The sequence below is a fragment of the Malus domestica genome, chromosome 07 (genome assembly GCF_042453785.1).
Source record: "Malus domestica chromosome 07, GDT2T_hap1".
NCBI classification, from domain to species: domain Eukaryota; kingdom Viridiplantae; phylum Streptophyta; class Magnoliopsida; order Rosales; family Rosaceae; genus Malus; species Malus domestica.
This window is the reverse complement of record NC_091667.1, coordinates 6,891,057-6,903,979: the sequence shown is the minus strand read 5'-3', so window position 1 is coordinate 6,903,979 and position 12,923 is coordinate 6,891,057. Positions and strand designations below refer to the sequence as shown.

At 40.4% G+C, this 12,923-nt stretch overlaps 1 long non-coding RNA gene across 1 annotated transcript in view; it reads left to right on the top strand.

The window, feature by feature from the left end:
- Positions 1 to 12,923, top strand: part of LOC139197545 (uncharacterized) — a 55,897-nt gene that overhangs the window by 4,946 nt on the left and 38,028 nt on the right. The window contains exon 2 of the long non-coding RNA XR_011583010.1: positions 1,766 to 1,852. This is a non-coding gene — a long non-coding RNA (uncharacterized lncRNA). The remainder of the gene's footprint in view (positions 1 to 1,765; positions 1,853 to 12,923) is intronic.

Here is a 12,923-nt window from a genome sequence, read left to right as displayed (position 1 = left end):
AGTAATCGTATAGTTTCCAAACGAGCAACAGGTGCAAATACCTCATCATAGTCGATTCCAGCTCTTTGACTATAGCCTTTCGCCACTAGTCTCGCTTTGTATCTTTCGACCTTTCCATTGGCATTTTTCTTCATCTTGTACACCCACTTAACTCCGATGGCTTTGTGTCCTTTCGGAAGAATAGCGAGTTCCCATGTATCATTTTTCTGGATTGCTTCGATTTCGTCATCCATTGCTTTCCTTCACTTAGTATCTTGCACTGCTTCTTGGAAGTCAACTGGTTCACAATCAACAAAGAGACAGAAAAGTGTAGGATTATCAAGTCTTTCAGCTACCTCATAGAGATCTCGTAAATTTCTTGTGCGTGGTACTTCTCTTTGTTGAAATGAAAGAGAAGTACCACGCACAAGAAATCTAAATGAAAGAGAAGTACCACGCACAAGAAATCTACGAGATCTCTATGAGGTAGCTGAAAGACTTGATAATCCTACACTTTTCTGTCTCTTTGTTGATTGTGAACCAGTTGACTTCCAAGAAGCAGTGCAAGATACTAAGTGGAGGAAAGCAATGGATGACGAAATCGAAGCAATCCAGAAAAATGATACATGGGAACTCGCTATTCTTCCGAAAGGACACAAAGCCATCGGAGTTCAGTGGGTGTACAAGATGAAGAAAAATGTCAATGGAAGGTTCGAAAGATACAAAGCGAGACTAGTGGCGAAAGGCTATAGTCAAAGAGCTGGAATTGACTATGATGAGGTATTTGCACCTGTTGCTCGTTTGGAAACTATACGATTACTAATTTCTTTGGCAGCTCAAAACAAATGGAAGATTCAACAAATGGATGTGAAGTCCGCCTTCCTAAATGGTGTGCTTGAAGAAGAAGTCTACATTCAACAACCGTCAGGCTATGAAATCAAAGGGCATGAAGACAAAGTTCTGAAGCTAAAGAAAGCCCTTTATGGGTTAAAACAAGCGCCAAGAGCATGGAATAGTCGCATCGACAAATACTTCTAGGAGAACAACTTCACCAAGTGCCCTCATGAACATGCTCTTTACGTCAAAATCAAAGATGAAGATATTCTAATTGTGTTCTTCATGGGAGACACGGCATTCACATGGATGTCGAAGAAGCAACCGATTGTCACACTATCTACCTGTGAAGCTGAATTCGTAGCTGCTACCGCATGTGTTTGTCATGCAATCTGGCTAAGAAACTTGCTGAAAGAATTAAGCATGCCACAAGAAGAACCAACGGAGATTTATGTCGACAATAAGTCTGCAATAGCTGTAGCGAAGAATCCAGTATTCCATGACAGGAGCAAGCACATAGATACCCGCTATCACTACATAAGAGAGTGCATTACAAGAAAGGATGTGCAAGTTGAGTACGTGAAAGACCAAGTTGCAGACATATTCACCAAGCCACTCAAACAAGAAGACTTTATCAGACTAAGAAACTCAATCAGCGTCACAAGACAAGATTAAGGGGGGATGTTGAATGGTAATCTTGCTTCTAGAAAAGTGGCCGGTGCATGCATTGAAAATGCTGGACAATTCTAGCATTAGAATGGCATGTGTCCATAAGCAAAGTCCATGGTGGTGGGCTACTTTAGTAGAGTCATGAATAATGGCTAGGATGATTTCACACTTGGTATGTGTGTGTCTGAGAGAGAGAGAGAGAGCATATCTGATTATTGATTTGCAGTTGCTTTTCCTTTGCAATGAATTAAGTAGTGTATCTAATAAGGTCCAAAATTCACAGGAAGAAGAGACAAAATCATGGAAGAAATTAATTAATATTGCAGTCTCAGGTGCAACTGGGATGATATCTAATCATCTGCTCCTTCAAGTAAATCTTTCTTGCATCCTAAACCTCTCGCACTTTGTCCTTTTCACTAATGGTGACTTTGCTTTTTGGAACTTATTGACTAGCAATTACTTATTTAAGTTGCAGTTAATCCTTTCAAAACATTATATTTCTATACCTGTAATTAGGAGTTCTATTCCCATTGGGTCCTGCAACCATCCGGTCCCTACCTACATGTTATCTTAGTCTTAGACTACGGTCTTTCCGACAACCTGCAACAATCTAAACCATATCAGGTTAAACTGGAAAATAGAGCTTGTAAAGACATGTAGTACTCTCAACTGACAAGAAACTGGTATAATCTGAAAGATGTCTCAAAATAATCTGAAAGATTTAAGAATACTCATGTGGTGGAATTAATTTTCTCAGTTCAAATTGAGACAATTGTGATGTTGAAGGTTGGCAACGGACAAAAGAAAAAGGAGAGGCCGATGGGCACTTCGACGACTCAATGCACAATAAAGAGAAAGATCGGTTGTGTTGAATTCCAATCAATTTTTATTAAAATTGAGATTTTCTTAAAGTTCCTAGCTTTATGTGCAACCTTCTGACAGAACTTAGAGCGAAGATTGATATGGTAGCAAATTTTTGCCGACTCTTCCTTTGACAAAAATGCACCTGTAAAATAATAACGCTTAAGATTAAGGTCAAAAGTCTCACGCGCCCACGATGAATGAGGGGGATTTTGGCCGAAAAATCTCCGATGTTAAAGTTAGAATGTATTTAGGAGTTTGTGGGTAGCAAATGACTTAACATTTTAGTGGGATGCGAGGGGTATTTATAGGAGGGTGTCCAGCCCTTGGGGTGGAGAGTGGCCGGCCATATATGGTGGTAATTGAAGAACAATTGCAAGATATTATGTGAAATAATATCTTACAATTAACATGGCAATTATTCCTAAAGGATGAAGAGTTGATTGCTGCTTATAATCAAGTAATCCACTTCCTGAAGATCGCTAATAAGCTTGAACCCCAAGTGTTGAAAATCCAAGGTGTGTTGAAGATCAACGAAAGTCTGAAGAAGGAAGTGGATGAGTTGCAGCGCATCCGTGTTGGTCTACTCGGGGCTTTGCTTGTTTAGGGTCAGGCCAATTTTAGTCTAAGTTTATCTCTCGTGCCTTGATCACAAAAATACCAAGCATTTTAGAGACGTCCACTCATGTATGTTCGTCAATGCATATGCATTAGCACACCACCGAGCATTCGAATATGGTATTCAGTTTTGGGGGCTGCATGCATTAAACTAGTTTGTGTGGTTTTGGTTATTGCTGTCGCTAAGCATGAGTGGTTTTCTGTAGCTTCTGAGATTTATATTGTAAGCAGAATTCATATAGCAGCTTTCATATACGACACATGGTAGTCGGCAGTACTGCATTTAGAAAGAGAAAGTTATATTTTCTTCACTGTTTATTCGAAACTTATATGTTGCATATTCTGGGTTTTAAAGTGAGTCGGCATTGAGTTTAAAAAAATCAATTTTGTGTCCATGTGTTTTCAAAGAGAATATTTTAGTTTTTAATCACTGATTTTTCCTCGTGTTTCAATTAGAAATTAATTATGAAAATATGCCTTGTGATTTTTGTAATTGGTTGATTTTAAAAAATTATTACCATTTCATACAATTTGCATGATCGCATTAGTATCTTGCAAAGTTCGAGGAGACGGTGATTGACGATTGCGTTAGTGTCGTGCCATTTCGACTTGAAGGTTGAAGAGAGATCGGGTAGCAAAGCGCAATGAAAAAAATTGCCGACTAGTATGTGGGTCTAGTTGATGAGTTTTGTAAGTCTTTCTATACTCATTTCTCTTAGTGTTTGTTCTGGCTTAAGAGTTTGAAGATTTTCTCAGTGGTTGGTTTTACCTGGTTAAATCCTACATCATGTGTACACATGTTATTTGTCTTTTTAATTGCAAATGTGTAGGATAAACTTCCACTTATTTTCTTGTAGTGAACTCTATTTTAGACATTCATCAACATATAGAGTTTACGACAGAGGACTTTGCAACTATATTACAGTGCATTGTTTAATTTGTAAAGCTCTAATTTATCCTAATTATAAAATATAATCTGTGCAAGACATTTAAAAAATGGAAGTGTGTTTCAACAGTTTGGATGTCATGTATGGCCATATCCTTTATTTCCACCATCCTTATCAACCGGATGGGGAGATATTGTCTTTATCTCACAAACCCATAACATGGCAATCGTCTATAAGAAAAGTAAAGTATGTTTTGAAATCGTGGCAAATATTGATTGAGTAATGACGCCTTTAAAAGTAAAATTTGGTTATCTGAAAGAATCTCCCATTAAATAAAGTAACGAATAATTAACAAAAGTAACAGCACACCAAGTTGGACCTTTCCCAACGTTGAAATGAAATATGAAAGTACACCAAGTTGCTATTATTCATCTTTTTTTTTTTAACAAATGATATTATTTACACTGTTACACTAAGAAGAAGGAGTGGGCTAAGTCTCACAATGAGCTAGCAATAATATGGTTCAAATTTACATTTGGCGAGAATCAAATTTAAGACCTCTCAGAAATATTATTAGACTGTAATATTAAATGATATTATTCATCCACTTTTAAATAATGAATAATCAAGAAAAAAATTGCACGGGCTCCCCCTCTCGTTACTGGAATTGGATCCCCTCCTGAGGTTGGGCTCAGATCCTCCTGACCAACACACAAATTTGATTTTGATTCAACAGCTACAATTATTATAACGTTTAGAAGATCTTATATTTGTAGCCGTTGGATCAAAATCTAGCCGTTGGATTTTGATCCAACAGCTACAATTATTATAACGTTTAGAAGATCCTATATTTGTTGCCGTTGGATCAAAATCTAACGATCCTTATGTGTTGATCAAAAGGCTCCTGAGCTTATGTGTTGGCCAGAAAGCTCCTGAGACTCAAGAGAGGATCCAATTCCCTCGTCACTTACCACTAGTGGCCATCACTTCCTTGAGCAAAAGACATCTTTCCAATTGCTTGACCAAAACAAGCATTGACTTGGCTGTCTGTCCATCCATAACAGGTCCACATCTCAACCCAAATATAATAGGGAAAAGGAGAAAAGGAAGGTGGAAAATGAGAGGAAATTTCGGAGAATAGAGAAAAGGAGAAGGTCCATCCATAACAGGTCCACATCTCAACCCAAATATAATAGGGAAAAGAAGAAAAGGAGGGTGGAAAATGAGAGGAAATTTCGGAGAATAGAGAAAAGGAGAAGGGAAAAGGAGAAAAGGAAGGTGGAAAATGAGAGGAAATTTCGGAGAATAGAGAAAAGGAGAAGGGAAAAGAAGAAAAGCAATAAAGAAGGGATAAGGGGAAGGAAGCTTAGGAGAGTAGAGGAAAAGAGGGAAAAGCATAAAAACAAAAAATAAAAAAGGAAAGTCATCTTTATCATTATGTCTACTAACGGAAAAGAGCAAAATGTTTCCAACTTCCCTTGTTTCTTACATTATAAATTGTATTTCGTATAATGAGAAATCAATATTCTTATTTCGAGAACGTAGACATAACTTGCCGAATTTCGTAATTATAAAATAAATCTATAACTACATAACAATTCAATCAATCACCTTAAGTTCAACCATATGTACCTAGATTCAGGTTTTTCTAAACTTTCCTTATGAAATTACCTGAATATTACAAGTGCCACATTATTATGCGGTTCTATCAAATTTTAATTTTTGTCTCATTACCTCATCATCTTTAGGACATTCTGTTGATGCACAAAATCAGCGAGGACTTTGGTACAACAGAAAGTGTCAGGTTTTGTGACCTTCGCTTGGTTGCTTCAGTCACTAGTGAGGATAAGTACGTAAATGAATAGAGACAGAGAAGCAAACACAGGATGTACGTGGTTCACCCAGATTGGCTACGTCCACGGAGTAGAGGAGTTCTCATTAATTGTGAAGGGTTTACACAAATACATAGGTTCAAGCTCTGGTTTAGTGAGTTCTAGTGAATAGTTTAGTACAAAATGACATTAGAGATTATTGTGGGAGAATGATCCCTATTTATAGAAGAGGGTTTCTAGTTTTGTTCTAATATTGACACATGTCGTGTTGTGATTGGCTTCTGATGTTGACACGTGTCGTGCTGTGATTGGCTTCTGATGTCGACACGTGTCGCATTGTGATTGGCCTTCTGGTTGAAGGGAAACTCTTCTGGGTCCTTGACGGTATAACGTTGACCGGTACTCAATAGTTTCGGGATTAGTCAAGTATGGTACAAACAGTGCTCCCCTAAGTTCCCGAGTGAGGGAAGCTCCTCGGTTGGGGACTTGCAAGATCCAAGCCGCTGAGTAATCACGAAACTTCTAAGTACCGAGGTGTGGTATCGTCTTCACTTGCCTTATCTTTCTCATAGGTAGATGTGGCATCTTCTCTGGAAGTACGCTTCCTCCATCCAGGGGTGGTATCTTTAACCGATGAAGATGCACAAGGTAATGTATCAATTTCACTTGAAGCTTACTTGTAGTTTCGGGCTTGGTCAAGTGCGATACAAACCCTATAGTAGGAGTCTCCCAAGTCGCCGAGCTAGGAGATCTGCCGAAAGAGGTGACAGACAAGGTAAGCAGTCAAACTTCCAAGTAAGCAACCCAGGATCAGAGGTTTGACTTCGGCTTCCGGTTGATTGTTCTCCTTCTCCTTGTCTCTCATTCAACTGCCAGGATAAGGAGAAGCAAATGGATAAGATATGATATGAGATACTTTTGCTTTTGAAGAAGTAACTTTCCACAGGCTTATTCTTGAACTGTGCTGGAGGGTTTTCTGGTTCCCTTCAGAGTATAAGGTCGACTCAAGAATTTGAGGGTCAAAACAAGTCCATCAAATCTAGAGTACGTTCGACCTTGATGATATGGGATACTTTTGCTGTTGACGGAATAATGAATGTGGTATGGAAAGGTGTCGTGTTGTAGTGATCTGTTTCAGCTCACCGTTGAACCTTCTGCTTCAATCTTTTGCATGGCAGAAGTGGTGTGCAACCTTTGCATTTAAATGGTCCTTCAGAACATTCCTTCATAGTGACTCATCCACGCTTGGCAGCTTCAGTGTAAAGAGCCAATATCTGATCAACTATCATGAGGTATTTGCCGGTGGAATTCGTGACCTTGACAACAGTTGAGGATGAGTACTCGAGAGCAATGCTAAGTAAGTAACCAGGCAAAGGTTCCAGGCAGTCAGTTTCAAATTGGAGGTTTGATTTCAGGTTCCGACTGACTGCTCTCTTTCTCCTTGTCCTGCAGGTGTGGACAAGGACAAAGACAAAGACAGGGAGAAAGCATGATATGGGATACTCTTGCTTTCGACCCTGATGATATGAGATACTCTTGTTCTTGGTGTGGCTTATTTGCTGAGGTATTATCGGGGGGAAATAAAGCTGAGTATTTCGAGAGGTTATGTTGAGGGTGCCTTCTCGAATGCGAGAAAGGGTTGAGCATTTTTGCAGGTTTGCCTGTCCGTTGAGGAGGGAGGTCGATGTATATAGGGATTTCCCAATAACAAGTAGTAATGTTATTCCTTTACCCTTCTTGGTCACAGCAATGTAGTGGGAGCTGCCAGCTTCACGTGTTTTAATTTTGTCAGAGCACTTTGAAAAAGTGGTATATGGTATCTGGAAAGCTGATGTTACGTGTGAAGATTACAGACAAGCTTTATCTAAGGAAATCTGGCTCTCGAAGTTCTGAGAGTTGTGCCTCTTCGGTTTTCGAACAAGCAATCCCGTCGAGGATCTGACTCTCGAGATTCGGAAAGCGGTGCTACTTCGGTTTTTGAGAAAGTAATTATGTTGGGAGTCTTTTCTCGAATGTGAGTAAAGGTTGGACGTTCTTGCCAACCTGTCTTGCCGCAAAACACGGAGGTCGACACACATAGGGACTTTCCAGTTGTCAAGCAGTGGTGATGTTCTTTTACCCTTGTGGGTAATAGTAGGGTAGCTAGAACTTCGAAATTCTCGTGCCTAAACTTTGTCAGAGATCTTTGACAAAGTTATATGTGGTACCCGAGGAGTTGATGGTGCATATGGAGAGCGGTGATTGAATAGTAAGATTCACGTGCTTTCTACTTCACCAGAAATCTTCAACAGATTGCCCGTAATTTCCGCAAAGCTGAGTGTGCATGTGACAGGTGCTGACGAGGCTGAAAAAGCAGGTGCTTCTTCGATTTCTGAGATCGGCCCTCGTGGTCTCTGAGCAGCCCAGCTTTTGAGAAAGCAAACGCCTCTTCGATTTCTGAAGCTCCGTCGAGTGCAGATTTTTATAGAGGCTGGCATTAAGTTCCACAGCCCACTTGAATCTCTACCAGTAGAAGCTCCTTTCTTGCACTTCTAAGATCTTGATTTGTCTAACCTCTTCCCTCTTCAACACATTTGAAAATGTCTGGACCCTCCGACCGTCGTTTTGACTTGAACCTTGGAGAAGAGACAGCCACGCCTTCTCCAGACAACATATGGCGCCCATCCTTCATATCCCCTACTGGTCCTCTTACCGTTGGGGATTCTGTGATGAAGAATGATATGACCGCTGCAGTGGTGGCCAGGAACCTTCTCACTCCCAAAGATAACAGACTACTTTCCAAACGGTCTGATGAGTTGGCTGTTAAGGACTCTCTGGCTCTTAGTGTTCAGTGTGCAGGTTCTGTGTCTAATATGGCCCAACGCCTATTTGCTAGAACCCGCCAAGTTGAATCATTGGCTGCTGAAGTGATGAGTCTCAAACAGGAGATTAGAGGGCTCAAGCATGAGAATAAGCAGTTGCACCGGCTCGCCCATGACTATGCTACAAACATGAAGAGGAAGCTTGACCAGATGAAGGAATCTGATGGTAAGGTTTTACTTGATCATCAGCGGTTTGTGGGTTTGTTCCAAAGGCATTTATTGCCTTCATCCTCTGGGGCTGTACCTGGTAATGAAGCTTCAAATGATGAACCTCCAATGCCTCCTCCTTCTGGGGTTTTGTCAAGTACTGAGGCTCCGGATAACCACCCTCCGGTGCTTTCTCTTTCTGGGGCTCTACCGACTGCTGAGACTTCCCCTAAGCAACCTTTGTGAAGGCTCCCTTTTGTTTGTTTATTTTGACTCATGTATATGTACATATTTGTGGCTTATCGAAAATATTAATAAATAAGCTTTGCTTCATTTCAACATATTGTGTTAAATACACCAAAGCCTTCTTCATAAAGTTCTTTGAATTTTTTCTTTTGTTGAAACCTGTATTGTTGAAGCTTTGTGAGTGAAGCGTGTAGTTTGAGGTAGTGTTCCCTTAATTTCCCGAGTGAGGAAAACTTCTCGGTTGAAGACTTGAAAAATCCAAGTCACTGAGTGGTTGTGAGACTGCCGAGTATCAAGGTGCAGTAGCATATGGTGGGAGTCCCCCAAGTCTTCAGGCGAAGAGAGTTGCCGAATGAGGTGTCTCGCTTGTTACTAATTTGTCAAAGTAACGAATCCTTGTTTCGATGTCACACATTCGTATATGCTTGATCTAAAAATATTTCCAACTTTTGTGTGTTTGATGCTGCATGCTATTGACTAGACAAGATCAAGTGCAATTAGTAGCTTTTCTCTCTTTTTCATCTTTTCTTTGGTGGAATTGCTTTTCGTTTCCACTAATCAGCTTGAGTGGATGCAAGATAACACCATTCTCTATAGCTCAGATTGCAAAGTCGTCTTCATGAAAGTTGTTCCTTATCTTGTGAACTACAACATATCCAAATTTGAGATCCATCGGAGTAGTACAACTTCAGAAATTCAAGTATGATGAGTAACTGTTCATCAATTTTCTGTTAACCCGTCAGACTTGTTGTGAGCTTCGAAACTTCATTTTCTCTTGTTCAGATCAACATACTTTCTTCATGGAAGTTGTTCCTCATCATCTCTTCCATAACATATCCAAAATTCAGAACAAACTAACGGTTGAATATTTCCAGATCTTCGAAACACCGCAGCAGCTTTGAAGCTTGCAGAAATCTGACCGTCATGTTTGGAGCTTCAACACTCTAACTTCCGTCGCTCAAATAGAAAAATTTCCTTCGTGAAAGTTGTTCATCTGCTCAAGAACTATAAGATGTCCAAAATTCAGCTCCACTGGAATTAGCTTCGCACTATCTTGATGAAGAGTGTGTGAAGCTTTTATGTGTTTTGGTGTTGAAATTTGGTATTGTAGGTGAAGCTTTGGGGTTGAAGCTTGATAGGTGAAGCTTTGGTGTTGAAGCTTTATAGGTGAAGCTTTGTGTTTGAAGCTTTATAGGTGAAGCTTTGGGGTTGAAGCTTGATAGGTGAAGCTTTGTGTTTGAAGCTTTATAGGTGAAGCTTTGGTGTTGAAGCTTTATAGGTGAAGCTTTGTGTTGAAGCTTTATAGGTGAAGCTTTGGGGTTGAAGTTTTATAGGTGAAGCTTTTGTTGGCACCATAAATTGATTGTGCTTCGCACTATCTTGATGAACATAGTGCGAAGCTTGGGAGATTGATACTTGTCCTCCATTGATGAAGCTTTTGTTGGCACCATAAATTGATTGTGCTTCGCACTATCTTGATGAACATAGTGCGAAGCTTTGGAGATTGATACTTGTCCTCCATTGATGAAGCTTTTGTTGGCACCATAAATTGATTGTGCTTCGCACTATCTTGATGAACATAGTGCGAAGCTTTGGAGATTGATACTTGTCCTCCATTGATGAAGCTTTTGTTGGCACCATAAATTGATTGTGCTTCGCACTATCGTGATGAACATAGTACGAAGCTTTTGAGATTGATATTTGTCCTCCATTGATGAAGCTTTTGTTGAATTTCCCAATTTCCTCTTTGTTTTTTTTTTTTTTTTTTTTTTTTTTTGGGAAAACTAGAAATTTGAAAATGTGGGAGAGACAACGTATACAAATTTTGCTTCCATACTGTTAAGCGAGAGATTGTGATGCAAGCCACATCTTGTAGTAGTCGAAGGTTTGGATGAACCATATAAATTGAATTTGCTTCGAACAGTCTTGATCAAAAGCGTTTGAAGCGTTCTATGAGTTGTAGTGTTTGCATTGTTACAGAGGAGAAATGTCTGAAGCAGATGCAAGAGGGCTGAAGAGCTTGATCTTCGTATACCATGCATTGAAGCCATTGTTGGCTTGCAATAAGACTTTGTTGGTGACTATAGCTCTTGTTAGGCATAAGTGCTCCCCTAGTTGAGTTGTAAAGCTTGATGGTTTTTTATTATTTGTGAATGCTAGGAGTTCACATGTACAAGTTGTACCACTCGTCTTCTGGTTAATGGAATGAATGGTAGGTTGCTTTCATCACGTGGTTAGTGGTACGAATGTGAATTCCTTAATCACCTTTCATCACATTTCATCACCTGGTTGGTGACATGAAGGAGAGTACGCGTTGTACATTTCATCACCTGGTTTGTGGCATGAAGGAAAGTACGCGTTGTACATTTCATCACCTGGTTGGTGGCATGAAGATGAGTTCCTTCTTCACCTGATTGGTGATAAGGGTGGCAAGTTTCCAAATAATATTAGAGTACGGGTTGTACATTTCATCACCTAGTTGGTGGTACGAAGGTGAGTTCCTTCATCACCTAATTGGTGAGAATAAGGGCAAGGTGTCGAGGCACATTGTGGCAAATGTCGAATGACACAAAGTGTGTTGAACCCTTTCGAAGCACAGTTGGCTTATGTATGGATGTGTTGGAATGTATGATGTTTATGCATGAATGTGTTGGAATGTATGATGTTTATGTATGAATGTATTGGAATGTATGATGTTTATGTATGAATGTGTTGGAATGTATGATGTTTATGTATGAATGTGTTGGAATGTATGATGTTTATGTATGAATGTGTTGGAATGTATGATGTAGATCCTTTGTATAGTCTTGTTGACACATACTTAGATTTTGTTTTGTATTGGAAACATTTGCGTTGAAGCTTCAACACTTGAGTGTTTCATTGCTCAGAATGGAAAATAGTTTATGGCCGAGTTGGCTAAATCACCTCTTTATTGAATTCATACCAAATGGTCTTTGTTACATAGGATGCCGAACGGCTGTAGCTTAACACTTGTACAATGTGAGTCTTATTTGTAATAGTACTTCAAGTGGTCAGCATTCCATGGATGGCCAAGGGTCTTGCCGTCGGAGTTTCTGAGCTTGTAGGAGCCAGGGCGACTGATGCCGACGACCTCGAACGGTCCGTCCCAGTTAGGACTGAGTGTTCCTTCACTCGGGACTCTATCACAGAGTAATCTTTTCTTCAGTACCCAGTCTCCCACTTTGAAAGAGCGAGGTTTGACCCTTGAGTCGTAGTAGTTGGAGATGCGCTGCTTGTAGGCGACATTCCTCATGTGAGCCTGATTTCTGTGTTCCTCGACTAGATCCAGGTTGAGGGTGAGTTGCTTGTCGTTCTCACTCTGTATGTAGTTCTGGATTCGGTATGTTGCTTGCTCAAGCTCAACTGGGACAACTGCTTCTGTACCAAAAGCAAGTGAGAATGGAGTTTCTCCTGTGGAAGTCCGATATGAAGTGCGGTATGACCAAAGGACTTGGGGTACGAATTCTGGCCAACAACCTTTAGCTTTGTCCAAGCTAGTTTTCAGAGTGCGCTTGATTATTTTGTTAACGGCCTCGACTTGTCCGTTAGACTGGGGATGGGCTGGAGAGGCAAAACATAAGTTGATGTTGAACTTAGAGCAGAACATCTTGAACTTCTTGTTGTCGAACTGCCGCCCATTGTCCGTGACTATCGTATTGGGAATGCCGAATCTGCAGAGGATGTTCTTCCATACGAAGTCTTCTATTTTTCCCTCAGTAATGGTTGCCAAGGGTTCTACTTCAGCCCACTTTGTGAAGTAGTCAACTGCAACGATTGCATAGCGGACCTTGCCTTTCCCTGCAGGCATTGGGCCGATCAAATCAAGTCCCCATTGGGCCAAGGGCCAAGGGCTGATCATAGGAGTGAGCGGCTCGGGAGGGGAGTGAGGGATAGTTGCGTAGCGTTGACACTTATCACATGAGCGAGATATTCTGATGGCATCTTGGTGGAGTGTTGGCCAATAGTAT